Here is a 27,684-nt window from a genome sequence, read left to right on the forward strand (position 1 = left end):
CCTTCAGTTGTACCACTTATTAAAGTGTGATTAATTACTTTTAGAATTAAGGAAAAAGAACTGAAAATCAGGGTGATTAGAAGTTCTGTTTTAATGAATAGGAAAACAGACTTGATGTTCCAGGCAATCAGAAGCACCTTTTACATTTAACTACTTGACCCTAATGGCCTGGTCAAATTCCAGTGTTGCACAATTGCATTCTACCTTCCCTAATACCTAGTAAATCTAATTGTTTGGCTGCTACATATTTCCTTAACTTTAAAAACTGTTTATAGGCTGCGCTCTTATTGTAAGAGTATACCAGAAGGTGAACTTGGCACCTTTTCTAAAAATTTGATAATTTTCACTCCAACTCCTTCTTCTAACCCTTCTACTTTCTCCCCAAACTCACAGACACATTTCTCCAAACATACTCAATAGTGTTCTTTTTCGTACATCCAAAAGACATTGGACGTGTGGTCTGAAAACAGCACCAAGGGTAATAATTAATTAAGGTGAGAAAAGGAGATAATGGGTAGGACCTTGCTCCTGATCTCCATAAGGTATTACAAAGTGCTCTTCTAAATGTCTTGCAGGCCCCTGATTCAGCATATCCTGTGTCAAACTTGTTATCTCTCCCCAGCCTCTAGCTTACCCTCTTAAATTCTCTGTCTCCTATTATGGCATCTGTCTCCATCCTTTTATCATCTTAACTGCACCCCAGCTCTTCCTCACACTCCATGTCCAATGCCTTCAGCTCTTGACTTCAGCTCTTCGGGCGTGGCCCGAAGCCCCAGTCCCCAGTGAACTCATCCAGCAACCAGCAGGGGCATCCCTTCACGTATATTTGCTCTACACATATTTTCTTTGTGTGCATGATTTGAAAATGTTCGGAAAGTATTGCTCTACAGGATAAAATATGCACTCCCATAAACACTGTGCCAAAGATGACCCCAACTGACTTCTGGCTTCAGCGCCTCTCGTTCCCCACAAGTGCATTTTATGTTATAATCTCATCAAACAAGTCTCAGTACTCTAAATACACTTGGCTGTTTCATTCCCCTGTCAAAATTGGCTCATTTTGTGGTTGCTTTTCCCTGTTTCTGCCAGGTGAAATTGTGTTCATCCTTTAAGCACAACCCAAATGTTATCTCTTCCTTGGCCCCACTAGGCAGAATTAATAGCGCTTCTTTCTGTGACTCCAGAGCTTATGCTTTTAACCACTGGCTGTGGTGAGCCAATAAATCTCTATTGCTTGGAGCTAGACTACCTGAGTTCAGATCCCAGCTGCATAGCAGCTGAGTGACCTTGGGTTATTACATAAACCTTCAAGTACTCAGTTTCTCTCTTTGTACAGGTACGTAATAATAGTCTGTAACTCATGGAATTGCTATGAGGATTAAGTGATAGATAAAGCTATTTAGTTCTCAGTAAATGTTTTCTTACAGTGATTATTTGAACTCCTGACACATTATTGTATTGCTTCTTGTTGTGTGCCCTTTGCTGGGTTTAAACTCCTTGGAGGAAAGGGGAGCTATGTCTTACTCACTTCTCTCCAACATGTGCGCTAACACTTGGCACTATGAGTAGTGGCAGTGGTGCTGGTGGTAGTAAGGGCTCTATAGATCTTCCTTTGCGTCAGGCACTATTCTAAGAAGTTTTGACAGTATCTCCTTCAGAGGGTTGTTGAGAAGGTCAAATGCCCTCATAACAACCCTATGAGGGAAATACTATTGTATCTGTTTAACTGATGAGGAAACAGGAACAGAGAATTTAAGCACCTTGTCTAAGGTTACAAAGCTAGTAAGAATAACAACCAGAATTTGGACTCAGGCAACCTGGTTACAGGTCCTATGCTCTTAACCATTATACTAGGCTCCCTAAGAGTAGGTGCTTAATACATATCTGTTAAAACAAGTAAATGAATGAGAGTCCAGTAAACAGGCATGTGGGACAGAGTGGCTAGGAGATGGTCTTATTCAATGAGGTATGGATAAAAAGCCAAAACAATTATCAAGAGATAGACTAAATGAATAAAAGAAAGCATTGGTAAATAATGGTAACACTGGGAGATAATCAGTATTAGTGACCACGGGTAGCTGGTCCTTTGCAGATATATAACTGTTCAATAGGCAGATCAACTTGATCCTTTCTAGGCTTGTTTTTAAGTTGTTAGATGGGTCTAGAGCAGGGTTTCTCAACCTTGGCACTACTGACATTTGGGCCATAGAATTCATTGTTGTAGAGGGGCTGTTCTGTGGATTGCAGGGTGCCGTGTGGCATTCCTGGCTGTTACCTGTTAGATGCCAGTAGCATCTCCCATCTTTAAGATGCTGAAGGAAAAAGGAGCCAGTATAAAATTATATACAAGGTGAAAAATCCTTCAGAAATGAAGACAAAATAAAGACCTTTTAAACCAACAGAAGGTAACTGAATTTATGGCCAGCAGACCTGTATACCAAGAAATGTAATGGAAAATTTTTCAGGCTGAATGAAAAAGATCCCAGATGGAAACTTAGATGTTCATAAAAGAATAAAGAGCAGTGAAAGTGGTAAATGTGTGGGTAAAGAGGAAAGACATTTCTCCATTAACATTAAAAAAAAAAAAACTCTTTAAGTGGCAATTGACTATTTAAAACAAATAGATTGTATTTTGGGGCTTATAACTTATGTAGAAGTAAAATGAATGACATCAGTAGTACCAAGAATAGGTCTTACAATGTATGTGAAGTTGTATACTATTATTTGAAGGTATAATGTGTAAAGTTTAAAATGCATATTGCAAATGCTAATAAAGAAATTAAGTGAAGAGGAATAGCTAATACACAAATGGAAGAGATAAAATGAAATACCAAAAAATAGCCAGCCCAAAAGAAGAGAGGAAAGAAGAAAAATGTAACAAAGAACAAATGACATAAATAGAAAACAAAAAATGAGATGCTAGACTTAGAGCCAACCTATTTCAATAATTACATTAAGTGTAAATGGTTTAAACAATCCAATGTAAAGGAGTCAGACTGGATTAAAAGACTCAACTGTATACGCTATCTACAAACAGGGCCCAACTATATGCCATCTACAATTATATATTATCTATACACTTAGAATATAAAGACAGAGATTAAAAGTAAAAGAATAGAGAAAAATAAACTATGCAAACACTAATTAAAAGAAAACTGTAGTGGTTGTATCATCAGACAGGTAGACTTCAGACTAAGAAATAGTACTAGGGATGAAGTCATTTCATAAAGATTGTAGTAGTTTTAAAATGTGTCCTCAAATTGTTTAACACTCCTTTCTTTAAGAAGTGGAGCCTAATTCTTCTCCCTTTGAATGAGGGTTGGACTTTGTGACTCATGAATAGAATATGGTGGAAGAGGTAAAAGACAGTATGGCTTTCAGCTTGGTTGCACTCTATCTAATCACTCGCTGTGGGGAAGTCAGCTGCCACATCATGAAGAGAGGTCCATATGGTTGGTTGGCCTCCAACCAACAGCTATGTGAGGGATCATCTTGAAAGCAGATCCTACAGCTGCAGTCAAGCCTTCAGGTGACTGCAGCCCCAGCTAATATCTTAGCTGCCATCTCCTAAGGGACCCTGAGCCAGAACCACCCAGCTAAGCTGCCTCTGTATTTCTGACCCTCAGAACCTGTATGAGAATCAAAAATAAATGTTTGTTGTTTTAAGCTGCTGTTTTAAAGTAATTTGTTACACAGTAATAGAGCTAATAGAATGATAAAAGGTGTTGACTTATCAAGGAGATATTCAGATCTTAATCTGTATGCACTTAATAATGGAGCTTCAAAATATATAATGTAAAACCTGTCGGAACTAAAAGCAGAAATAGGCAAATCCATAATAATTTCCTTCAGCTGGAGATTCAACACTCCAAGCTTATTTATTGTTTAATTAATTAATTTATTTATTTTTGGCTGTGTTGGATCTTCGTTGCTGTGCGTGGGCTTTCTCTAGTTGTGAGCGAGGGCTACTCTTCGTTGCAGTGCGCGGGCTTCTCATTGCAGTGGCTTCTCTAGTTGTTGATCACGGGCTCTAGGCGCGTGGGCTTCAGTAGTTGTGGTGCACGGGTTAGTTGCTCCACAGCATGTGGGATCTTCCTGGACCAGGGCTCAAACCTGTGTCTCCTGCATTGGCAGGCAGATTCTTAGCCACTGCGCCACCAGGGAAGCCCTCAACACTCCACACTTATTAATTGATGGAATAAATACACACACACACAAAATCAGAGAGGAATTGGAAAACTTGAAAAGCACCATCAACCAACCTAACTTAATTGATTTTTATAGAATACCCCAACTAGGAGTACAGAATGCACATTCTTTTCAAGTGCACATAGAACATTCAGCAAGATAGACTATGTTCATGGCTATAAAAAAAATTCTCAGTAAATTTTAAAAGACTGAAATCATGGAGAATATGTTCTCTGACCACAATGGAATCAAACTAGAAATCAATAACAGAAATATATCTGGGAAATCTCCCAAATATTTGGAAATTAAACTTCACACTTTAAAAATAACACATGGCCTAAAGAAGAAATCAGAAGGGAAAATAGAAAATATTTTGAACTGAATGAAAATGAAATCACAACATATCAAAATTTGTGAGATGCAGTTAAAGCAGTGCTTGAGGGAAATTTATAGTTTTAAATGCTTATGCTAGAAAAGAAGAAAGGTCCAAAATCATTGACTTAACATTTCTACCTGGATAAACTAGAAAAAGAGCAAATTAGACCCAAAGTAAGTAGAAGGAAAGTAATAACAAAGAGAAATCAATCAACAAAATAGAAAAAGGGCAAAGACTATTAAAAATCTATGAAACAACAATTGGTTCTTTGCAAAGAACAATTAAATTTATTATTAAATATATTATGAGTGATTCCTTTTTGCAGTCTTAAAAACATATAGTACACTGTTAAAATGAATTTTTAAAAACTAAAAAGCTGTCTCCTTAATTGTTTTTTATTTGAGATACATGGCCTTTTTTTGATATCTAGGTATTGAGCTATAATAAAACATATTTGTCAGTTACAAGTTTAGTTATGATTGATTGTATTTATTTCAGAAAGATTTCTTTGAAAGATAATTAGTTATACTCAGGGAGAAATAGTATTTGGGGGGGAACCTCCACAATTTTTTTGTTAAATTCTGTATTTTGTTTTGAACAAAAAAGTATATAAAGCAGGTGATAAAAAGTTTAAGTAATAATATAAGTTCCAGGAAAATTCAGTTAAAGATATTGAAAAACACACATCGGGTGTTTGTAGATTTCATTTGTCAGAAACATGCTTTCACAGTACACATTTACTGTGAGGTGTTATTCAATACTATAGATTAACCAATACCTGCCAAAAGAAATAAAAGTGTACAGAGACTAAACCACCAGCATGGCAAATGAGGTACAATTTTGAATAGTTGACTGCTTCAGTTATCAAACCCATTCATAAATAATCTGTACCACTATTTGCAGTGTTACTCAGTGACAGAATTTTTTTTTTTTTTTTTTGGTGCGGTACGCGGGCCTCTCACTGTTGTGGCCTCTCCCGTTGCGGAGCACAGGCTCCGGACGCGTAGGCTCAGCGGCCATGGCTCACGGGCCCAGCTGCTCCGCGGCATGTGGGATCTTCCTGGACCGGGGCAGAACCCGTGTCCCCTGCATCGGCAGGTGGACTCTCAACCACTGCGCCACCAGGGAAACCCAATGTGACAGAATTTTGATGAAACAAAAGATGAAGCAAGGTAAAAATATATAAGGACTAATTTTGTCCTTAGTGAAAGTGATCTTAAATATTCAATTTTATCCGAATTGTAAGATAATAAACCACTTAACTGTACTGTTCAGCAAATACTAAATACAAACCCAAAGAAAAAATAAAATCAAGTAAAATTCTCTTAATCACTAGGATATTTGGTAAATTTATATTCTTTCTTGATTATTCATTATCTGATAGTTTTATTCATGGATTATACAGCTTTTCTCTTTTGCTTATAAAATCTTACAATCAAGTGACATAATCCAGCTCCCTCCTTCGGTTTCCTTTTGCTCTTCATCTTTTGAAACACCTCACTGATTATGAGCCTCCCAGATACAGGAAGAAATACTTAAAACCAAACCAGCTACATTCTAATAGCGTTTTTAAAAAGTTTCTTCATGTGGGGTGGGGATGGAGGTAGGATACACAATGATAAAACAACCAAGACTGGGATTTCAGGATTGTAGGTGGAATTCAATTTCAAACTCTAATTTTTAGCTTCATTTAATCATCTCAGTTTGTAATATGTTGTCCACCTGCTTCTCAAGAATAGTTTCTTTCTGTTTTTGAGAATCTTCCTTCTTAAGTATGAATTTTCACCCCAGGCAAAAAAGATTTATAGTTAACAGACTGATAGGGCAGACTCAAGGAAAACTTTATAAGGATTCCTTTTCTGAGGGGATTTTGATGGTTTGATTAGATAGGGTACAATGCTCAGAATTAGAAGGAGACTTTTGACTGGCCCAGAGAAGAGCCAATTTTAAGGACAGGAGTATCATTCTTCCTGCCTGTTGTACAGTTTCAGCTACCAGGAATTCTTTAAATGCTGTGAATCCCAGGGGTTAAGTGTGACAGAGTAATAGTTATACCCATTATTGTTGAGAATTGTTTGCACTCATGTTTCCTATATGCATGTCCTCCTACATTTTTTGAGTTTGCTGTATTTGACAGCTGTGCATCAGTGGTGTTTTTATAATTCAAAATAAATAGTAGAATGTGCTATAGCTGTAACTTTGTATTTTCTCTAATTTTCTCTCTTTTTTACTCCCTAATAGGAGGGTTTGTTTTTGTTTGTATGGAGCTGTATTTATTATTGTTTTTTTAAGTGGGAAACAAACACCAAGCAAATTTGAATTCTAAGATTTATTTATTGAGTATGAAGTCTAAATCCATCATAAATTACAAAAGAGAGATAAAATGAATGTGACCATCCACACTCAGCTTGTTTTTCTTTTTGATTTGTTTTAATGAGTGTTTCCTTGTTCTGAGTTCAAATTCTCCACTTACGCTTTCACTCTTTCTTATTATTCTTAGGTGTCGCCTCCTGGGTGAGGCAGTTCTTAATTATTTCTTCTCAGAACTTCTTCCATACATTAAACAAAAGCAAAAACAAAGAAGACATGCCCTTCCCAGAACCTCGCTTTTCTTACCAAGGTTTATTTGGCAGATAGTGTTTTTTAAAAATGAGTCTTGTGAAATCTGTAGATTTTCCAGTAAGATGGCTTTCTATCATAGCGGCCACTCATTATTTGTTAAATTAAATGAATTCTCATGCATACATTTAATGCAGAATTGAGAAATACCAGATCGTAGAAGTCCCCAGAAAAGGATCAGTTAATCCCAGGAGACTAAAGACAACGATTGTGTGTTCCATTGGTTTTGTAGTTCTGCAGAGTCTGACAAAAGTGAACCCTTAGTTATTGGGTCACCTTGCATAAGAAGACGAGTGTGAGTTCTAGTCATTCAGCCAAGTTGTCTACCACCTGGAATGAGCCAGGCATGGTGCTGGTCTCGGGATGTGTTGACAAACAAGGTAAAGAAGGTGGCACTTACCTTCCAGGTTCCCTGAGGAGGTGGTAGACTGAAAAGGAATCTAGGAATTTTAGTCAGTTGTCTGAAGGAGAACAAGCTTTGGAAAAATGCCTGCAGGTTAACATTGAAAGATGGGACTTTAGCCTTTGAAAAAGGTGCTTGTTTCTGTAAAAGTCCTTTCTTTATACTTTCTTTCCATCCTGCTCTCTTAAAACAGCAAGTGCAAAAAGCACTTGGTATACAACTCTATGAATATACTAAAAGTCATTGAATTACACATTTTGTATGGATGGGTTGTATGGTGTGTGAATTCTATCTCAATAAAGCTGTTAAAAAAGTTATCTGCTGTATTTGAGTTTTTAAAAAAATGAATCTGGAGAAAAAAGGTTGGTTACTCTCTGTGCAAGAGAGAGTTTACTCAGGAGGTTGGAATTACCAAGATATGAATATTTATGTTACCAATACTTAAAACGTTTCCAAATCTGAACATTTAGAAGTTTGCTTGTTATTATTGATATCTCTCATGAATTTTATAATTTTTCGTAAGTGTCACAATTAGAATTCAATCCTAAATTATGTTATAATCAAGGTACTATTTTATTTTGGTAGAAAAGAGTAAGAAATCATTATGGCTATGTAATATAGATCATTGCTGTGATATTAAATCATTAGTCCTAAAAGATTTAATAAAGTTAATTATTTGGTTATCTTCAAAGACTGATTTGCTAGTGTCCAAATTGTACAGCTATGAACAAAGTTATTTTCATACTCTGGATAATGTATTTCTTTCATTTTCACATAAGCACTACCTACAAATTTCTGGTATGTATAAAAGCAGCAAAACCATGAAACGAAATTTATGTGTGATGTTTTGAACTTACGATCTCTTATCATTGATATTTATATTTTGGAACAGCTCTATTTGTTACCAGTTGCTGCATAACAAATTACCGCCAAACTTAACAGCTTAAAACAACACACATTTATCATCTTAGTTTCTGTGAGTAAAGAATCTGGTTGCAGCCTGGTTGAGTGCCTCTGCCTCAGGGTTTCTTGGCGTCAGGCAGGGCTGCCGCTTCATTCGAAGGCTTGATGGACAGAGGATCTACTTTTAAGCTCACTCAAATGGTTGTGGGCAGGACTCAGCTCCTCACAGGCTGTTGGAATGGAGGCCTTAGTGCCTCATGGGTTGCTGGAAGGAGTTCCTTGATTCGTGGGCCTTTGTCTAGAGTAGCTCACGGCATGGCATCTGGCTTCCATCAGAACAGCCGAGCAAGAGGGTGAGCAAAATGGAAGCCACAGCCTTTTTGTAAACCTAATCTTGAAAGCCACATCCCATCACGTTTGCTGTATCATCTGTCAGCAGTGAATCACTAGCTCAGTCCATACTCAGGGGAAGGGAATTTCACAAGAACATGAATACCAGGAAGCAGGAATTGGGGGGTGGGGGGCACGCATTAGAGGCCGCCTACCACAACATTCCTCTCAGAAGGGTCTACATAATATGTATTATGGCTTAGAATTCATTTTTTGCTAAGAATATTATGGCATCTCTTAAAATATTAGTGATGCTCAAAGGTGTAATGGATAAAGGACTGGGGAACAGTACACTAGAACTGTTATCATATCACTTTCTATCTTATTGCTCCGCTATGCCTGGAGCATTAACCTTTGTCCAGGATGGCTCAGCGCTCACTAAAACAGCCACTGGAAAGGGGAAATAGAGTGAGGGGGATGATGGGTACAGCCCAGAAGTAGCAGCTCTCATTTCAGCTCATATCCCATTTGCCAGAACATAGTCACATGGCCACACCCAGCTACAAAAGAGGCTAGGAAACTTAGTCTTTGGTTGGGCAGTCATGGGCTCAACTAAAAATTATGCTATTATAATTTTTATAAGAATAAAAATCCCTGAAGAAGGGGAGAATATTTGGGAGAAGCCTCTGGCCAAAGCTTTCAACAGCATTCAAATGGCTCTCACCTGGCCACGCACTAATGCATTTCACTCTGAGGTGAGTAAATGTCCTCCTTCAGAGCCTATTACTCTTAATTCAGACAGAATTCTTATTAGCTTAGTTACGGGACTTCTCAAACCACTGCAGATTAGGAGGAAATATAGTGAGAAGCAGGCAAAAATTGAGAGTAGAATGCTCAGTAACAAATATGGACATACAAAAGGCTGAGGAAAAGACTAAGCTGGCGGTTCAGAGGGATTTGATAGAGGGGCAGCCAGTCCTCAGAACTTTAGTAGCCTGAGGCAGTGCTCATTTAAAACATCACCACCGAGCAAAATACTTAGATTTAGTTGTGATGATCCAGAGTCTTCCATTGCTTTTCAAAGAAGAAAAAACATTTTGGCGCTCTGAAAGAGGTAAGCTTCATCAGTTATCTGGAAAATTCATTTATGTAGAACATTCTGTAAAAACGATCCTGGCAAATAAAGGAGAGGCCCTTCTACTCACCATACTCCTCATCTTATCTAATTACCACCACATTATTTGTATAGGAAAATTCTTTCTGAGTTCCATTTCTGGTATCTAGAATTGTATATTGTCTCGGAGTGGTTGACATTAGTGATTTCTTTGCTTTTAAAGAAAGTATATGTATTAGCCAATCGCCATATATTTCAAATTGTAAACAAAGCAATTACTCCCCGTCCCCACTATCCTGTAAAGAGTGCAGAACTTTCTGGTTACACATAGAGTATTATTGTAAGTGTAGGATTGTCAAAGAGTTCTCCAGTTCGCATATTTTTAAAGCCAACTCATCATAGCTACTATTGCCATTCTGATACATTAGCCTTGAATGTTCTTTCCCATTTCTCAATCTGGCAAATTCTTACTCATTTAAGACCCAGGTCCATTACAAAATAAAATGTATTACACATGAAAAGCGTGATCCGTAAAAGGAATAACTGACAAATTAGACCATCCAAATTTACAAGTTTGCTCTATGAAAAGACTATGTTAAAAGGATGCAAAGCCACAGGCTTTGAGAAAATACTTGCAAAGGACTAGTATCTAGACTATATAAAGAACTCTCAAAACTCAAGAGTAAAAATAACAAACAATCCAATTAAAAATTAGGCAAAACACATGAAGAGACCCATTTTTCAGATGTTCAGCATCATTAGATTAGGGAAATGCCAACTAAATCAGTGAGATATGGACACACCTTTCGGAATGGCTAAAATAAAAAATAGGGACAACACCAAATGCTGGTGAGGATGCCAAGAAACTGGGTCACCAGTCCATTGCTGGTAAGAATGTAAATGTTGCAGGCACTTTGGAAAATAGCTTGGCAGATTCTTTTAAAAACAAACATGTCACTGTCACACGACCCAGCAATTACACACCTGGGCATTTATCCCAGAAAAATGAAAACTTAAGTTCATACAAAAACACAAACACAGGGCTTCCCTGGTGGCGCAGTGGTTGAGAGTCCGCCTGCCGATGCAGGGGACACGGGTTCGTGCCCCGGTCCGGGAAGATCCCACATGCCGCGGAGCGGCTGGGCCCGTGAGCCATGGCCGCTGAGCCTGCGCGTCCGGAGCCTGTGCTCCGCAGCGGGAGAGGCCACAACAGTGAGAGACCCACGTACCGCAAAAAAAAAACAAACAAAAAACGCAAACACAAATGTTTGTAGCAGCTTTATTCATAACAGCACCAAACTGGAAACAACTGAGATCCATCGATAAGTAAATGGCTAAACTCACTATGGTATGTTCAGCACTACTCAGCAACAAAAAGGAACCAAGTAATGATACATGCTGCAACCTGGATGGATTATGCGGAGTGAAAAAAGCCAATCCCAAAAGGTTGCATACCATATGATTCCATGTCTACAGAAATGGAGAACAGATTAGTGATTTCCAGGGGTTAAGGAAGGTGGGGAGGAGTTTGAGGGAAGTGGGTGTGGCTATAAAAAGGCAACACAAGGGATCTGTGTGGTGATGGAAAAGTTCTGTATCTTGACTATATCAGTGTCGATACCCTGTGGTGTGGTTTTGTAAGATGTTACCTTTGGGGGAAACTGAGTAAAGGGTACGCAGTATCTCTCCATATTGGTTTTTACAACTACTTGTGAAAATACAGTTATCTCAAAATTAAAAGTTTAACTGAAAAATTATGAAGTCCTCAGAATTCCATTGGACTGTGAGCTCCATGAGGGAAGGAATATCTGTATTTCACCAGCATCTAGTACAGTGCCTGCCTCATGAAAGATGCTTTGAAAATGTTTTATGGGTACCCTTAAGGGAGAGAAGCTGAACATATGAATGTAATTATATTAAGCACCCATAACTGACAGCACACCCCCAAATGAAGGGTATTTCTCTTCTGAACTGTTCATTTAAAAACTATTGAGCGTCTACCTTACCTCATCTTCTAAGTGCTGGAAATACAACAGGGAACAAAATTGAGGGGTGGGGAAGGAACCCCTGCTTTCATGGAGCTTACAGTTTAACTGGGGCAGAAGACAGTAAACAGAATACAGAAATTATATATGTTAGGAAGTGGTAAGTGCTAAGAAAAAAGTAATTTTAAGCAACGTTTAGGGGCCGAGGATATGGAAACGACTGCAAAAGTGAGTGGGTTGCAATTTGTAATTTTAGCCAGGGTTTAAATACCAAGAGACAGTGTCATTTGAGCAAAGTCTTGAACGAAGTAAGGGGAAAACCATGTAGGTATATGGAGGAGCAGCCAGTGCAAAGGCTCTGAGGTAGAAAGGTGTCTAACATGTTCAGGACTAGCAAGGAAGTGAAACCAGTGTTGGAGGAACAAGAATGAGAGAGGGAGAGTAGTTTGGCAAAGTTAGAGAAACAACAAGAGTGCAGGACATGTAGAGCCGTGTAGGGTGCTGCAAAGTCTTTGGGTCCTACTTTGAATGAAATGGGGAAGCATTGGAGGGTTTTGAGTGGAGGAGTGACATGACCTGACTTAAGAGCTGTTGTGTTGAGAATGAACGGTAGCAGAACAAGGTAAAAGCAAGGAAGAGAACTTCAGAAGCTACTTCAGTACTCCAGGCAGGAAGCTACGGTGATTTGTCTGGGGTAGTAGCAGTGGAGTCCTGAGAAATAATCCATTTGTGTTTAGATTTTGAAGGCAGAGACAACAGGATTTGCTGCCAGGTTAAATGTGCATGAGGAAACTGATGCCCTCTGTACATCAAAGAAGAATTTTAGTCATTAAACTAATCTATGGCTCATTTCAAGGACAAAATTAGGTATTAGAAGATTTGTTTTAAAAAGCTACTTTTGGTTCCTCAAAAAGTTAAGAATTACCATATGATCCAGCAATTCCACTTCTAGGTATATACCCAAAAGAATTGAAAGCAGGAACTCAAACAGATACTTGTATGCCAGTGTTCATGAGCAGCATTATTCAGAGTAACCTAAAGGTAGAAGCAGCCCAAATGTCCATCAACAGATGAATGGATAAACAAAATGTGTTATACACATACCATAGGATGTTATTCATCCTTAGAAAGCAGTGAAATTCGAATACATGTTACAACATAGGTGGACCTGGAAAACATACTGAGTGAAATAAGCCAGACACAAAAGAACAAATATTGTATGACTCCACTTATATAAGGTACCTAAAATAGTCAAATTCATATAGATAGAATGTAGAATAGAGGTTATCAGAAGATGAGGGCAGGAAGGAATGGAGAGTTATTGTTTAATGGGTACCGAGTTTCTGTCTGGGATGATGAAAAAATTCTGGAAATGGATAGTGGTGATGGTTGTACAACAATATAAATATACTTAATGCCACTGAATTGTACATTTTAAAAAGGTTGGAATGGTAAATGTAAGTACCACAATAAAAAGAAAGTATAGGATGCAGATAAAACACTGTCTAAAGGGAAACTGATGATGTATATAGGTGGATAAAATCAATGAATGAGCAAAAAAAAAAAAGGCTAATTTTTAACTTATTTCTTCCGATCTAAGAACTAAGCTTGCTTTAAGCATCGTCTATGACTTGACTTTCCTTTGAGATCCTTTAGTACATGTTTGTTACAGTCCTTTCTTAATGGCTCAAGCCTTAGCCATTGCAGTTATAGAAACTAGTGTCCCCTTATAAAGGTCATTATCATCAGAAGGGCAGGGGAAGAGTCAATTGCTACAGAGTGATCTAACTAATTACAATTTTTGGAAAAAGAGTTCATCTAAAAGAAATATATACATATGTGTGTGTGTGTGTGTGTGTGTGTGTCTGTATATATATATATATATATATATATATATCCCCCTCATATAGTAAAACCTTTTTCTTTCTCTCACATAATGGTTCTTGAAAACAATGTTCCTTGAATGCACATGTAAATAATTTTCCTGCTAAAACCAGCATTTTTGATAATTTAGCAGAGGTGATATGGAGAAAACCTTGAGTACGGGAAGGTTTTATGGCACAGCATATTTAATAACCGTGACAACTCAAGAATTTTAAGCAGACTCGCCTCCCTGTCTGGGATCTGTCGGCACCAGTGTGTCTCTCCTGGCAAGCCCTTAAATGTACTATTTCAGCCAAGACTGCACTAATGATGGTCTACCAAATTTTAACAGGATATTTTTAAGACTTGATATTCTCATGATTAAAAAGAAAAAAAAATACTTTCCCCTATTTCTTTCAAAAGCTGCCACTCTAAAATATGTGGCAAATTTAAAAAAAAAAAAAGTCTGAAATTGCTTTACAGCCTTGATGAAACAAAGACTGGTGTGTTGGTGTGGCTGCAGGGAGCTCTGCGCTGCTTTTGTATGATTTCAGAGGTGAATTTAGATGGCTGGAAGATAGATGGGTGCCAGATGCAGTTTGACATAGATTCAGGCAGCTGCTCCTGGGCTAGGTTTCATTAGCTGGTAAGTGCGCCAGCAGAAGCAGCAGAGCGAGGCCCCAAATGCCAAAATGACAGTGAGAACAGTGGAACAATACAATATTCACTAAGTGATTTTAATCTCGGAGATTAAATGTCACCCAATCAGTTTCCAGGTTTTAAAAACCAACTCGTATGAAGCCATTAGAGGGCCCAAGTCTTTGTCCACCGGGGTAAAAAGTTCTACTTAAAATTTTTTTTTTTTTTTAGTTTTAAAACAGACACAAAGTGTTGTAAGCCCATTTTGGTAATATACAATTAAAAATCATGTCAACCTCTTCAACACACACACCGCAGTAAAAGAAATGTATTCATTTTTGCAACCAGGCAAATATTCCTCAATAATGGACCCAATGTTGGTTTGTTATCTATCTTTTCTTAAAATGAAAGTCTTGGAAGAACTTCCCAGGCCAGTTCCAGCTTAGGGGCCCTCCCCACCACGGCCACACCCATTCTTCTTCAAAGAAAGACCAAGATCTCAAAACAGACAGTGCATATTAATTTGCTTTTGAGACCTTATGATCTGTATAGTTAGTGATGAATATGTACCCAACCACATAATTAATTGTGAATTAAAACCATTTTTTTTCCTGTAAAGAACTTCTGCTCTTACTACTTGTGGGTTCATAAGTAATTATGAAACTGACTCCAGAACTCCCCATGCTTGATTTCAACTCACGTGTTTTCTCGGCTGAGAAAAAGAACCTTTATTTAGTATATTAAACTTACTAAACTTATCTTTGCTTTTCTGTAAAGAGTGTTATGATCTAATACATCAGTGATGCAACCATTTTATGTGGGGTAATTTTTTAAATTAAAATTAACATGAAATAAATAATTGATTGGACATGTACATATTTGAAAACTGTAAATCTAACCAGTCTCTGCTTTTCTTATTTAGTCTTAGGAAGCTAATGCATCACTTATAATAGCCCTGAGGCATTATGGTGTATTTCTTTTTTTTTTTCCTCCAAACGCATGTGCACTCAGCTCTCTTAATAACAATGGGAGTTGTGTATGTGCTCAGCAGAGAATAGCTTCCATTGTGTTTTAGTATTTTTAGTATTTTGCTTATTAATAGTGTTGTAATACTACTCTTTTTTTACCATGTCTACAGCATGGTTAAAAATTTAGAAATATGCTCTGATTGAGTCAGAAACTCTGTATGTTCAGGAGCAATTACAATATTAATTAATGGCTATATGATACCCTACCAAGTTTTAATACATTCTGGACTTGAATATGTTGCATACATGTTCTCTGAAAGTTTAATTTCCTTGGGACAATGCTCCCATCTGTGAACTTACATTTGAATTTAAGGGAATCATATCTTAAGTGACATGGTTTTAGTTCATCTAAATCCTTGGGAGTTGTTTCATAGTAATCTAAGCTCCACCTTTCACCCCCTTCCCTCTTTTTTCCCTCCCTTCCTCTTTTGGTCTAGCACTGACAACTTGACTACGTTGACCTAAATATCGAGACCTCTTTTAGTTTCACTGTACATGCTACTCACGAGGGCTGTGCTTGCAAATCTCTTTGATAAGGGGTGAGTCTTGGGTTCATGAAGGGTCTGTTCGGTTCAGCATGTTCAGTTCTGGTGAACCTAACTAGACTCAGATTGCATTTCTCATGGATAGCCCTTAAAAGCCTACCTAACCTTTCTGAATCTCCTCTGGGAGGAGAAAATGAGGCAGCATATGTAACACATTTAGCAGAGTACTTGGCACAAGAACTCATTCTATAGTTCTATATTCTGTTTCTTTCCTTTACCTTATGCAGATATTCCCTGGAAAATTTCTCATTTAACCTTGTGAGAAAAGTTAATATGTATAGAAAACATATGGAGATCCTCAGAGAAAAGTGCTATGTGAATAAGTCCAAGATGTTATTGTGGTTATTACTATTAATTACCAACCAATACAAAGCCGTTTTAATTGTTAATAATCATTTGGCATTTTAATTTATTTCCCCCCAGTGAAGTTTTAAATTTAAGCCACAGTCTCTTACCACTTACGGCAAATTCTGTTAATTATCTATGCTCTAGCTATTCCCCTCTTCCCTCATTTTGGTTTTGTTTGCTTGTTTTTGTGGTAAAATATATAAAAGCTAGCATTTAACATCTCAACCATTTTTAAGTGTACAGGTCAGTGGTATTAAATACATTCGCATTGTGTGCAGCCATCACCACCATCCATCCCCATAACTCTTTTCATCTTGTAAAACTGAAACTCCGTACTCATTAAATAATAGCTTTCCATTCTCCCCTAGCTCCAGCCCCTGGCAGCCACCATTATACTTTGTTTTTATGATTTTGGCTGTTTTTTTTTGTTTGTTTGTTTTTTAATTTGGCTGTCTCGGGTCTTAGTTGCGGTACACGGGATCTTCGTTGCAGCATGCAGGATCTTTTCTTGTGGCACGGGCTTCTCTCAAGTTGTGTCACGGGCTCAGTAGTTGTGGCGCACAGGCTCTCTAGTTGTGGCGTGTGGCTCTAGAGTGCGTGGGCTTAGTAGTTGCGGCATGCGGGCCTAGTTGCCCCGTGGCATGTGGGATCTTAGTTCCCCGACCAGGGATCGAACTCACGTTCCCTGCATTGGAAGGTGGATTCTTCACCACTGGACCTCCAGAGAAGTCCCGATTTTAGCTGTTTGAAGTACTTCATATAAATGGAAGCACATAGTATTTGTCTTTTTGCAGTTGGCTCATTTCAGTAAGCATAATGTGATCATCCATGGGTGAGGTTTGTCCAGTTGTAGCGTATTGCAGAATTTTATCCCTTTTTAAGGTTGAATAATGTTCCATTGTATGTATATACCACATTTTGCTTATCCATTCATCTGTTGCTGGACACTTGGTTGTTTCCACATTTTAGCTATTGTGAAAAATGCTGCTATGAACATGGGTGTACAGAGACCTCTTTGAGACCTTGACTTTCAATTCTTTGGGTATATACCCAGAAGTGGAACTGTTGGGTCATAAGGTAGTTATACTTAAAATTTTTCAGAAACCACTATACTGTTTTCCACGGTGGCTATACTATTTTATGTTCCCACCAACAGGGCACAGGATTCTAACTTCTCCACACCCTTGCTGGCGCTTGTTGCTTTCTGGGTTTTGTTTGTTTGTCTGTTTTTTGATAGTAGCCATCCAGATGGGTGTAGGATGGTATCTCCTTGCAGTTTTGATTTGGATTGCCCTAATGATTAGTGAAGTTGAGCATTTTTTCATGTGCTTATTGGCCATTCATATATCTTCTTTGGAGTAATGTTTATTCAGGTCCTTTACGCATTTTTGAATTGGGTTCTTTGTTTTTGTTGTTGAGTTTTAGAAGTTCTCTATATGTTCTGGATATTAATCCCTCATCAGATATATGATTTACAAATATTTTCTCTTATTCTGTGAATTGCCTTTTTACTCTCTTGATAGCGTCTTTTGATGCACAATATTTAAAAATGTTCATAAAGTCCAATTTGCCTTTTATTTATTTGCCTGTGCTTCTAGTGTTATATCCAAGAAATCAATGCCGGATCCAATGTTGTGAAGCTTTTGTCCTATGTTTTCATCTAAGATTTTTATTGTTTTGGCTCTTACTTTTAGGTTCTTGATTCATTTTGAATTAATTTTTGTATGTGGTATTAGGTAAGAGTCCAACTTCACTCTTTTGCATGTGGATATCCAGTTTTCCCAGCACCATTTGTTGAAAGATTGAATGGTCTTGCCACCCTTGTCAAAAATTATTTGACTCTGTATGTGAATGTTTGTTTCTGAGCTCTCTATTCTATGCCATTGGCCTATATGCCTGTCTCTATACCAATACCACACTGTTTTGATTATTGTAGCTTTGTAGTAAAATTTGAAATTAGGAGGTGCAAGTTCCTCCAGTTTTGTTCTTTCTCAAGATCACTTTGGCTATTCAGCATCTCTTAAGATTCCATATGAATTTTAGGATGATTTTTCTGTATTGTATCTGCAGAAAACATCATTGGGGTTTTGATAGGGATTTTATTGAATCTGTAGGTTACTTTGGGTAGTATTGACATTTTAACAATATTAAGTCTTTCAATCCATGAACATGGGATGCATTTCCATTTATTTATGCCTTCTTTAATTTCTTTCAGCAATGTTTTGTAGTTTCCGTTGTGCAAGTCTTTTTCACCTCCTTGATTAAGTTAATTCCTAAGTATTTTATTCTTGTCGATACTACTATAAATGGAATTGTTTTTGTAATTTCTTTTTCAGATTGTTCATTGTTTGTTTATAGAAATGCAACCAGTTTAGAGTAATTATTGATAAAGGAGGGACTTCTGTCATTGTGGTATTTGCTTTCTATATGACTTACAGATTTTGTCCCTCATATCCTGTATTACTGTCTTCTTTTGTGTTGAGTTGATTTTTTTTATAGTGAAATGTTTAAATTCCCTTCTCATTTCTTTTTGTGTATTTTCTATAGCTATTTTCTCTGTGGTTACCATGGGGATTACATTTAACATCCTGAAGTTATAACATTCTAATTTGAATTTATAGCAACCTAGCTTCAATAACATACAAAAACTCTGCTCCTTTATAGCTCCTTCCCAACCCCTTTCAGTTACTGATGTCACAAAATTATACCTTTATACATGTGTGCCCCCAAACATGAACTAATAATTCTTTTAAATGCAACAGTCTCTTAAATTGTAGAGAAAACAAGATTTGGAGTTACAAACCAAAGTTACAGTAATACTAACTTTTACACTAATAATTTTTTTTCTTAAATCTATTAGTCTCTTAAATCATGTAGAAAACCAAAAAGTTCAATTAAAAACCATTTTAACAATAACACTAGCTTTTATATTTGCCCATGTGTTCACCTGTATTGAGATCTTTATTTCTCCATATGACTTTGAGTTACTGTCTAGTGTTCTTCCATTTCACCTTGCAGGACCCCCTTGATCAGTTGTTCCAAGACAGTCCTAGTCATCATGAACTCCCTCAGCTTTTGTTTATCCAGGAAGGTCTTAATTTCTCCTCACTTTTGAAGGACAGTTTTGCCAGGTATAGGATTCCTGGTTGACAGTTTTGTTTTTGTTTTTTTTTTCCTTTTAGCACTTTGAATATATCAGCCCACTGTCTTCTGGCCTCCCAAGTTTCTAATGAGAAATGTGCTGATAATCTTATTGAGGATCCCTTGTATGTAATGATTTGCTTATCTCTTGCTGCCTTCAAGATTCTCTCTTTGTCTTTTGAAAGTTTTATTATAATAAGTAGGTCTCTTTGAATTCATCTTACCTGGAGTTTCTTGAGCTTCTTGGATGTTTATATCCATGGCTTTCATCAAAGTGGGAAATTTTCAGCATTATTTCATCAAATATTCTCTCTTACCTTTTCTCTGTCTCTTCTTCTGGGACTCCCACGATGTACATGTTGGTCCACTTGATGGTGCTCCACAGGTCCCTTAGGTTCTGTTCATTTTTCTTCAATGTTCTTTTTCTTTCTGTTCTCAGATTTGATCATTTCCATTGTCCTGTCTTCAAGTTTGCTGATTCTTCCTTCTATGCAAATCTGCCTTTGAATCTTTCTAGTGAATTTTTTATTTAAGTTATATTACTTTTTGGCCTTAGAAGTTCTTTCTGGTTTCCTTTTAGGTTTTCTTTCTCATTATTGAAATTTCCATTTTGTTCACACATCATTTTCTTGACTTTCTCCACATCTTCCTTTAGTTCTTTGAACATTTTAAAAACACTGTTTTAAAGTCTTTGTCTAGTATATCTCCATTAGGTCTTTTTCAAGGACAGTTTCTGTTGATTATTTTTTTCCTTTGAATGGGTCATATTTTTCCGTTTCATTGAATGCCTTGTGATTTTTTTGTCAAACACTGGACATTTGAATCTAATAATGTGATGACTCTGGAAATCAGATTCTCCCTCTTCCTCAAGGTTTCCTGTATTTTTCTTTATCATTTTTGTTTTTTAGAATGTGGTAGGCTGTCTCTGTGCGAAGATCAGCCTGAGGTGTAAATTTAAGGTCTTCTCAAGTCTTTTCTGAGCCTTTCTCTGGGCGTACATGGTTATGTTCTTATTTTCCCTGTATATTACAGTTTTTTTTAATGTCCTAGTCTTTAATGTCTAGGGTAAGTGAAAAATGAAGGTGGGGAGGGGTAGGTTCTGGCCCTTTAAATCCCCTGGAAAGTCACTTCAGGGGGAGAGGCTTGTGAAAATGTGGTGGGGATGTGGGGGAGCAGGTGCAGCAACAATGGTTGCCACCTCTTTGTCTGCACTAATGTCATCAGAAGCAAAAATAAGAGCACAGACCCCTAATATTTAGAGGATAGGGTTCTTTTTGCTCCCCTAGCTCTTGTAAGCTGCTTGCAAGCTGCTCCAGGATCATGTGCATAGCTGGGGGTCGGAGGGTGGCTAGCTGCTACTGTGCTAAGAGCTGTAATTGACTAAGAGTAACCAGAATTTACTGCAATTCACCATATTAGTCTTTCCCTGGAACTTGCAAGCCTTCAACAGACTTGTGAGTCCCAAAATAGTTACATCATTCAGATTCTGCCAGCCCATTTGTTGTCTAGGTGGAAAGATAGATTCCTGGTGCTTCCTACTCTACCATCTTCCCAGAATCCTCTCCTCCTCATTCTGTTTTAAGAGAACTCTGAATTTATTTAGGGTAGTTCTGTGCTGAACTAAAATACTTGATGTTCTGACACCCTTTTAGATGAGATGGCTACGTTCTGCTCTGTTCTGGTCCGTGAGATGTGGGTAGAGGTCCCTGGGGAGAACATGCCTTGAATAAAAAGACAAAGCCTCATGAAGACAAGGCTTTTGACTTTATTCTTACATAGAATGTAGATGAAATAGCTGGTGGATAGCAGCCTTCTTATGACCCTCAGCACCATGAGGATGGTGGAACAGGTACCTTTGAGCCATCTTTCCAGTCCTGAGCTGCCCAACCCTAGACTTCTAATTTCATGAGAACAAAGAATAAACTCTAAGTCATTTCACACTGTTAGCATTTCTTTACTTACAGCCAAGTGTAAATCCTAATATACCATTCAAGCCCATAATCCATGAAACAGAATAGAAGCGTGGCCAATGGAGATATTTGTGTCTGTGATGAGCACCAGCATTTTTCAGAGCAACTCAAGAGACTGAGATTTGAGATCTGAGTTTCAGTTGCATAGAGGTATAATGGGTATTAAAGAAAGATGGGTACCTCTACTCCTAATGAGACTTAAAGCTTTCTACATTTTTTGTGTACATTCTCCATTTCTTTGGGCTCACTTGCCAAACATTAATGGCATTTTTTTTAGGTGGAAAAAGAAAGTATTATAGCCTAGTTATAGCAATGAAAGTAGGAAGAGACATGCTGTTAGCTTCTGTTACTTATATTTTAAAGCCATTGAAGAAAGTAGCTGATCTTTCTTAGTCTTTATTATGCTTTGTTATGTACACATCTTCCCATAAGAATATAATTAAAGCAAAGTGACAAGGAGGAGGAAATTACAAATAATTAACAATCCAGAGATCTTACATTCTCCCAGTTCTTTTCTTAAGCTTAGCCTGGGACCTGACACAGTGGACAGTCAGTAAATGTTTGTTAGACAAAGAAAAAAAAAGGTGGGGTTGGTTTTATATTGAATCGCAGGGACAGAGGTACATTTTGAATGCTAGTCAGATGATGAGATTTATTCAATAAAAATGTCTTTTTCCTGTGCTCCAGTCTTACCTAATGCCTGAAGTGAGTGGAGCTCCATCTAATGTCCAGTGTGTATCCCAAACCTGTACATAAGATTCACCATACTTGGCAGCGATGCTGGGGAGGAACAAGGGAGCTCTCCTTGCAACACCAGTAATCGCTGGCCCAGTATTGAATTTAATGAGCATTATCTAAGTAATTATTAATAACGAAAAGAGCTACCTTTCTTTATCATTTTCAGAGGCTGTGCTAACATCTTTACATGCATAATCTCACTTAACCCACATGATAACACCATGCCTCAGGTCCTGATTCTGTCTCCTTTTTACAGTTGAGGAAACTGAGGCTTAAGCAACTTGCCTAAGGTCAGATCGCCAGCACACGGTCAAGCTGGAACTTGAAACCCTGTCTGTCTCAGGACTATTTGACTCCAAAGTTAGTGTTCTTAGGCATGTCAGAAAATCTTGACTATAGTTTGCTTAATCATATGTTAAATAATCTCAAAATACTCTGTATTTTGTACTTTGGTTTCTCTGCAAAGAGCCAAAAGATAATGGTATAAAAGTGGCCTAACTCATAGTGAAGACTTTTTTACTGTTAATATGGAAAAGATGACTTCTCACAAAAGGTGCTTTACATAATCTTTTTCTATTTACTTCAGTTTCACAGCATGCGCTCTCCTTCAAGTGGGAGGGTGGGTTGGAGGTGGATGAATATGCTTTGCTGGAGTTACAGCAATGCTTGGTGCGGGCAGAAGAGCGTGAATGTACATTACGCAGAGTTCAGCTTCACATCCGATGGGTATATCACTGAGCTGCATGACTGTGGCAGCCTGAGGCATCATCGTATTTTAAGCTCCGTGTGTGTCATCAACATATGTGGGTTGAAATTGCATGGAAGCACAGTAGTCCACAAGAAATATAAACAAAAGTAAAATACACCTTTGGAATAACTGCAGCATTTCATATAGCAACCAAATATTTGTGAAATCTGTACATTTTGAGCTCTTTGTTTTTAGAGCTAATGATTTCGTTTATTAACTTAGACCGTCTTAGTATTTTCTATTTACTTAACGTTTAAGATTCAGTCATAAAATCTCACTCTGACCTAAAGCTGTTTATAGAAACTTAGCCAGTGTGTGGGCATATTGAAAAGAAAAAGATAAGATGTATTTTTAAAAGCTATGTTAAAAATTTGCTGCTTTATAAATAGGTAGGTAGATAAATAAATGGATAGATAGATCACCATGCTTAAAGTTCCCATCTGAATCTATTTTCAGAAATGTGCTTTGGCAGAGAGTCTTCATTAGATGGTTAAGTGAAGTAGTATTTGCAATAATGTAAATTTGAAAATAAAAACTGGATCTGGAATCCAGGCTTTGCTGCTTGGTCACTGTGGCATCCTGAGAAAGTTTTCTTTGAACCTCAGTTCCTCAAGTGTAAAACAGAATAGTAGTAGCTGGGGCTACTTGGGGCTTTAGGATGTGGGGAGCAACTAAGATGGTGATGTCAACGTGCTTTATCATGTGTATAAATAAGTAATTATACAGATTCAAAGGTGCGGTATTGTTATTGTATACTCCACAGCCAGCAGATGGACCAATCTAACACCATCCTTCATCCAGGCAGGTGACAACGTCTATTTTAGTCTCTCAGACAACACAGATTTATTGAGCTCTTATGCTGTGTGAGGACTTCCTTCACATCAGCAGAGCTTATGTTTAGATTTACAGCAGCTATGGTTTATGCAGTGGCATATTTTTATATAGCATACAGGAATTCTATACATGTACCTTTTTTATACAGATGTTTGAAGTTTCTCTTTAAGTACCCAAATTTGTTTAATGTAAGCTTGTTCAATAAAAATCTTTCCCTGCATCATTTCCCTATACTGTTGTTTTATTATTACATTTTTCCCACAGAAAACATTGAGCATAATGGTACCTTTTCTTCATGATTCAGGATCATTTAGATTGCTTAGGTATTCTGTTGGAATACAGAGCCCTTTAGGGCAGGGCTAGTGAGGGGCATAGTGCTATTTGCCTCTAAATGATCCCCCACACTAAATTTTTTGAGCTCTTGTATCAACATTTTTTAATCCCCCCAACCCTGATTTCTAATTGTTAGCTGCCTTTTTCTTTTTTTTTTTTTTGTGCTAGTATCAATTTGCTTCTTTTTAAATCCATTCTCCCCTCTAATTCCCATTTACAGTCTATGGTTTGGGGGAACAAATAAATAAAATCTTTAAGATTAAATAGACACTCAGGAAGTACATGATAATGCATGAGGTTGGTGCATGGGCTTTGTGGTTTCTTCTTTTTTTTCTCAAGGATTTATTTCTGCTTGCTTTGTTGGTTCTGAGTAACTGGAGTCTCTCTGAATGAATCGTTTTGCCCAACACCACCATTTACAGTCTGCCTCAGTTTCCTCTAATAATCACCAGTGGTACTTATCTAGCTCGTTACCAATTATAAAATTCTTCAAGGGACTTACCTGGTGGTCCAGTGGTTAAGACTCCGCACTGCAGGGGGTGCACAGGTTCGATCCCTGGTCGGGGGAACTAAGATCCCACATGCCACGCGGCCAAAAAATTCTTCAACATCCCTTCAACATGATCATGAGAGATAGGCAGGATGTGTGTGTGTGTGTGTGTGTGTGTGTGTGTGTGTGTGTGTGTGTATATTTTTTAAAATATTTTGCAGATGAGAAAACTACGGCATAGTTGGAGGTTATTTTAGCCGGGGGTTGTAGCTGAATGTCCCAGGGAGGCTCGTTCACCCAGACTTGCATGTTCCCTTTACCTGGATATCCCATTTCCATAGGTCTGGGCAGGACCCAGGTTATATTTTGGGAAAAGATCCCAAATAATTCTAACATGCATAGCTTTCCCCAACCCTTGTCCCCATCTTCCACACCCTTCCACCACCTCTGCTCCCATTCAGAACCATTGGCTCAAGTTTTTATGACCAGCAAGTGATTTATTTAGATGCTTTCACATGCAGGTCAACAAATAGTGGCTTAAATTTATGATTTTTAATGGCCCTGTAGTTAACTGATGTGGTGGTCAGAATACTGCCCTCCTTCCCCACCTATGTTACTTTACATGGTAAAAGAGACTTTGCAAATGTTTCTGAATTAAGGATCTTGAGATCCTTGTTGTCCAGGTTATCCTGGATTATTTGGCTGCGCTCCATATAATTATAAGCGTCCTTATTAGACGGAGGCAAGAAGGTCAAAGGCAGAAGAAGGAGATGGGACGACAGAAGCAGAGGTTGGGATGGTATATTTTGAAGATGGAAGAAGAGGCCACAAACCAAGGGGTGCAGGTAGCCTCTAGAAGCTGGAAAAGACAGGAAAACAGATTCTGCCTTGAAGCCTCCAGAAGGAATGCAGAGCTGTCAACACTGCAGTTTTAGACTTCTGAACCTCCAGAACTGTAAGAGAATAAATTTGAGTCATTTTAAGCCACTAAGTTTATGGTAATAGGAAATAGCAGCAATGGGAAAGCAGTACAACTGGGAAGTATAAAATACAGATTCTTAAGCCCTCCCACAAAGATACTGTTTTAGCAGAGCTGGGCGGGGTCTAAGGATGTGGGGTTAAACCATTCGCTTGGTGATTGAGTGGCCTGTGTCCTCGGACCTCACCTGTGGTTACAAACAAACTCATAAGGCCATCTGTTGTTTCCCTCGGAAGTCTGGAGGTGAGTAGCCCTAGAGCCAGTTGTTCTCATCAGCTCATCGGCTCAGTGATGTCCTCGAGGACCCAGGCTCCACCTTGACTTCTACCCCATCACCCTCAGTCCTTACCCTTCTAACATGCACACAGGATAGCTACCATAGCTCCAGGGACCACATCCTCACACAGCCATGAGAGAGAAAAGAGCTCTTCCTGCATGCTCTTGTGTCCCTCATTTTTTAATCAGAGAGGAAGAATTCTTTCCCAGGGCTCCCAGCAGACTTTCCCCTTCTACCCAATTAGCTGGAACTGCATCACCTATCAAGGGAGGCCGGACGGCAGGACACCTCGAGTACTGTCTCAAAACGCTCTCCTGTTCTCCTCCTCCTGGGAAACTTTCGCATCCCTCAAACAACACTTACCTCTCATCTAGCTGGTGCCTTCCCCCTCCAAAGATGATCCTTTAGTGCCAGTTCTCTTCGTATCGATACCTTTTAAAATCACCTCATGTGCCACCAGTGGGCACCCTTCCCTTTGAAAAAGAAGCATTTTCTTAATCTTTGTAACACTGTGGGGTGGGTAATGTTTCCCCTTTTTTACAGTTAAGAATCAGAGATTGTGAAACATGCCCAAGGTTCACAAGTGAAAAGCTCATAAGTGGCAGATCTGCCTTAACTGTAAAGCTCAGGCTCTTAACCATTACACTGACCCAGACAGTGATTCTCTGTCGTGTAGTGTTAGTAGCACATTTTCAAATATTAGCGTTTGGGGCACACTTGAAGAGATTAAAAACTCAAAGCAACACTAAACAAGTCAATCATTACAACATAGTCACCACCACCGGAGGGTTTTAAGAGAGGAGTGACGTGACCTGACTTTTGTTTTAAAAGGATCACTGGCCAGTATCTTGAGATACACCGTTAGGGGCCAAGAGTATTGCAGTAATTGCTTCCCATCTGACTTAAGGTCAAAGTCAAAGTCATTGCATTGGCATATAAGGCCCTCTACACCCTGCCCCTCCTCCCTGTACCTTCTCTCCTCCCACTCCCCCCCACCCCCCGCCACTCCTCCCCTCTGTCTTGATGTCTTTGAAACCTTAAGCACATGCCCAACTACAGCCCTGCTCGCATTTTCTGTTCCCTCTGCCAGGAAAACTGTGCTTGGCTTGAGTCTTCACCTCCTTCAGATCTTTACTCAAATGTCATCCTCTCTGCGAGGCTTTTCTAAACCACTTCTTCAGAATTGCCCCCACCCCACACATACACACCCAAGCACACATTCCCCATCCTTCTTCCCTGTTTTACTTTTCCGTAGAGCACCTAATTTCTAATACGCCATATAATTTACTAATTTATCTTATTTTCTCTCTTCCCTCTCACTGGAATGTAAGAGCCATGAGAACAGGGATTTTGGTGTGTTTTGTTTGCTGCCACATTCCCAACTCCTAGAACCTAGGATACAGTGAGCATTCAATAAATATTTGTTGAATGAATATATTCTTTATACACAGCTCTGATTAGTTCTATGGGGTAAATTCCTAGAAATGAAATGACCACAGTACAGGATATGGACATTTTAAAAGGTTCTTGATACAGATGTCCAAACCCTGCCTTCCCAAGGTTGAATTCATTGACATTCTCATCAGTGGCTATGACCCAGCCTGTCCACTGTGTCCTCACATTGTTATCAGTTTTAACACACCTGTAGCCAGCTTGGTGTGTAGCAGTTGTATTTCTAATTTGTGCTGCTTTGATTAGGTGCATTTGTCTTTGTTTTTTCATGCATGTCTTCCTTAGGTGATCATCAGCTTTTGTCCTTTGCCCATTTTGCTAATTTAATTTCAGTGTTTCCTATTGTAGTATTGGTGTTTTTCTACTTGATTCATAAAATTA

General features: G+C 38.3%; 1 protein-coding gene across 3 annotated transcripts in view; it reads left to right on the top strand.

Moving 5' to 3' along the window:
• Positions 1-27,684, top strand: part of SERTAD2 (SERTA domain containing 2) — a 112,952-nt gene that overhangs the window by 50,477 nt on the left and 34,791 nt on the right. Inside the window, exons 2-3 of one of the 3 annotated variants that reach the window (XR_009544090.1) lie at positions 5,557-5,736; positions 7,065-8,105. The exons of the other annotated variants lie outside the window; for them this stretch is intronic. The gene's annotated coding sequence lies outside the window, so the exon portion shown is untranslated. Of the gene's footprint in view, positions 1-5,556; positions 5,737-7,064; positions 8,106-27,684 lie in introns of those variants that run through there. 3 annotated transcript variants of the gene reach the window in all.

The sequence above is a fragment of the Lagenorhynchus albirostris genome, chromosome 13 (genome assembly GCF_949774975.1).
Source record: "Lagenorhynchus albirostris chromosome 13, mLagAlb1.1, whole genome shotgun sequence".
Taxonomy (NCBI): domain Eukaryota; kingdom Metazoa; phylum Chordata; class Mammalia; order Artiodactyla; family Delphinidae; genus Lagenorhynchus; species Lagenorhynchus albirostris.